This window comes from Hippopotamus amphibius, chromosome 16, assembly GCF_030028045.1.
Source record: "Hippopotamus amphibius kiboko isolate mHipAmp2 chromosome 16, mHipAmp2.hap2, whole genome shotgun sequence".
Lineage (NCBI taxonomy): Eukaryota > Metazoa > Chordata > Mammalia > Artiodactyla > Hippopotamidae > Hippopotamus > Hippopotamus amphibius.
In genome coordinates this window covers 50,701,558-50,705,003 of record NC_080201.1, presented here as the reverse complement: position 1 = coordinate 50,705,003, position 3,446 = coordinate 50,701,558, and the positions used below count along the sequence as shown (strand labels likewise).

The window sequence follows — 3,446 nt, the reverse complement described above, 5'->3', positions numbered from 1 at the left end:
ATAACAACCGCCAGTGGTTACATGCATGAGAGCTCCCTCTTCTGCCCCCCCCCCACTTCATTTTTGTGAAGTTTCTCTTTACTAATTTTCTCAAGGAAGAATAATATAAAGTACCCCTATGTACCTACTAGCCCACTTTAATTATGAATATTCTAACATTCTTGTTTCACTTCTCCTCCTACTTATTCTTTTGGAGGATTTTAAATGAAAACTCAGGCGTACTGTCATTTTTCTTATAAATACTTCAGGATGTGTCTCTAACAGGACTTTAAAAATATAATTACGGTGAGAAGTGGCTGCAGTGCCGAGTGGAGGAGGCAGGAACCCGCAGGCAAGCAGGAGCTGGGCAGGGACCATGGCCAGATCACCCCCATCCAGGCAGTGAAGCGCAAGATCCAGGTTCTGCAGCAGCAGGTGGATGATGCAGGGGAGACGGCTGGGTGCCTCCAGTGGGAAGGGCGGGGAGAAAGGTGGGCAGGGAGCAGGCGGAGGCTGAGGTGGCCTCCTTGAACCCCAGGATCCAGCTGGTTGAAAAGGAGCCGGACTGCGCTCAAGAGCACCTGGCCACTGCCCTGCAAAAGCTGGGGGAAGCCGAGAAAGCTGCTGATGAGAGTGAGAGAGGTATGAAGGGTATTGAAAACCGAGCCTTAAAAGATGAAGAAAAAAAAAGGAACTCCAGGAATCTACCCGGAGGAAGCTAACCACACTGCAGAAGAGGCAGAGAGCAAATATGCAGAGGTGGCTCGAAAGTTGGAGGTTGAGGGAGACGTGGAACGCACAGAGGATCGACTGAGCTGGCAGAGTCCCATTGCTGAGAGATGGGTGAGCAGATCAGACTGATGCACCAGAACCGGAAGTGCCTGAGTGCTGCTGAAGAAAAGCACTCTCAAAAAGAAGACAAATGTGAGGAAGAGATAAAGATTCTTACTGGTAAACTCAAGGAAGCAGAGACCCGTGCTGAGAGATTGGTAGCCGAGCTGGAACAGACAATTGACGATTTGGAAGATAAGCTGAAACGCACCAAAGAGGAGCACCTCTGTACACAAAGGACGCTGGACCAGACCATGCTTGACCTGAATGCGATGTAGAGCACCCCAGTCCCACCCTGCCGCTGCTCCTCCCTCTGACCCCGACTCCGCTGAGGCCAGCCTGCCCGAAGCTGACCTTTAAACTGAGGGCTGATCTTTACCTGGAAGGCTGCTTTCTCCTTTCGCTACCTCTCCCACCCCCCACTCATCTGTCCTTTTCGCCAAACTGTCTCTGCCTCTCCCCAGAGATTCCAGTTGGGCTAGAGGCTGAGCGCCTTCGGGAACAATGTTTCAGGGAATGCAAGCACAATGCAAAGTGTCTTTAAAAAGCATGTTGTGGTGTACACCTTTTGTTGTGGTTGTTGATGTAGCAACCATTTGTAAAATATTCCAGGTAATTCCATAGTTCTGAAGCAGCAGTGTAAGCCCTTTCTCACTTTTGGAAGGTAACGTTTCAGCTTAATGCATATTGTCCTCTCCATAGAGCAGGGAAAAAGATATAGGCCCACCTTATTGAAAGCTAAACAGCCCAGAGAAAGATTCCATTTTGGGAAACCCCATTGCTCTGTAAAAAGTACCCGCCAAGCCAGAAAGGTGACTCCAAGAGGAGTTAGCCCTCGTGCACCCCACCCACTCGAGAGCACCCCTCAAGAGGAGACCCGGAAGCCCGTGGTCCCCATCACTGTCATCATGCCCCTGTTCCAGGTGGGTGAGCTCCGTGAGACTGAGGCTGACCTTCAGGACCAGGTCCAGGCCCAGAGCCTGGGGGAGGAGCAGCTGCTTGGGTCTGAGGGGGAGGGGGCCGCAACCCCCTCAACCTCCTCCCCCCCAGCAGCCCCCTCCTCTGCTGTCCACGCCGAGTCCTTGCTGCAGGAGGCACTTAATGCGATGATGGCTGACCTGGTGGGGTTCCCGCTCCTCAAGTATCGTGCCAAGGAGCTGACCTCCAAGGCGGAAATCCTGAACATGGTCCTCAAAGACCAGTGGGACCACTTCCTCATGGTCTTTGGCCAAGCTTCCGAGTGCATGCAGCTGGTCTTTGGCAGGAACGTGAAAGAGGTGGACCCCAGAGAGCACACCTACATGCTGGTCGCAACCCTGGGCCTCATCCGTGATGCTATGCTGATTGATGGGCAGATCCTCCCCAAGGCTGGCCTCCTGGTGATGCTCCTGTGCGTGATCCTCCTGGAGGGCGAATGAGCCCCTGAGGAGGAGGTCTGGGGATCACTTAGCAACATGGCAGTATGTGCTGCGAAGGAGCATTGCATCCATGGGGAGCCCAGGGAGATGCTCACCACAGTGTGGGTGCAGGCGAGCTACCTGGAGTACCAGCAGCTGCCCCACAGCAACCCTGCCTGCTACGAGTTCCTGTGGGGGCCTCGGGCCCACACGGAGACCAGCAGGTGGCAAGTCCTAGAGTACCTGCTCATGGTCAATCGATGGGATCCCAGGTCCTTCCCATCCCTGTCTGCAGAGGCTGTGAGCGATGAGGAAGAGGGGGCCTGAGCCAGAGCAGCAGCCAGGCTCCTTCCAGCCCCACGTCCAGCAGCTTCTCCTGTGGGACAGGAAGGGAGGCTGTTCCTTCACCTGAGTTTGAAGAGGGAGCCGTCAGCCTTCTAAGTAGTGAGAGCTCAGTTGAGTTGGGGGAACATGCTGTGTAGCATCTTTGGGTTCCTCTTGTGTATGATCACATGGAGTTTCATTTCTATTTCCCTTAGGAATTTTTCTAATATTTTTCATTTTAGAAGACGGCTTAGTGTGCTTCAGAGTCTATGTTTGTGAATGATATTGATCACACATGTATTTGTACCAATTCAGTTCAAGAACAAGAGTTCTGCTGTTTTGTAAAACAAATTGGAAGGGTCCCATACGCTTTTGAGATCCTGAGGAAGATCACATGGCAGTGGAATAGGAATTTCTCGGAAATGAGAAAGAACTTTAGAATAAAATTGATGGGGTCAAGAAAAAGAGAAATAAAAGTTAATTCTTAAAAAAAAAAAAAGCAAGACCCAACTACGTGCTACCTATAAGAAATACACTTTAAATATAGAGGTATTGGGAATTCCCTGGTGGTCTAGTGGTTGAGACTTCACTTTCCAATGCAGGGGATGAGGGTTCAATCCCTGGTTGGGGAGCTGGGATCCCACATGCCTCATGGCCAAGCAGCCAAGGCATAAAGCAGAAGCAATGTAACAAAATTCGATAAAGATTTTAAAAATGGTCCACACAGAAAAAAAATTAAAATAAATAAATACATATAAATCTGAAGTCTCACCCATGGAGTGGATGCACTGCCCAGGACCCTTCCCAACTGGGACTCCAGATTGCTGTTTCAGGGACTTCCCAGCGCTGCTTGGATCTGGATGTAGGTGCTTCCGCAGTTTGGTGATGTATCTAATTTTATTTCTTGCTGTGTTG

The 3,446-nt window shown here is 50.8% G+C and overlaps 2 pseudogenes; both read left to right on the top strand.

Moving 5' to 3' along the window:
* Positions 1-418: 418 nt before the first annotated feature.
* On the top strand, positions 419-1,088 carry LOC130838538 (tropomyosin alpha-3 chain-like; annotated as a pseudogene).
* Positions 1,089-1,718: 630 nt separating this feature from the next.
* Positions 1,719-2,534, top strand: LOC130838094 (melanoma-associated antigen 9-like; annotated as a pseudogene).
* The last annotated feature ends 912 nt before the right edge of the window (positions 2,535-3,446 follow it).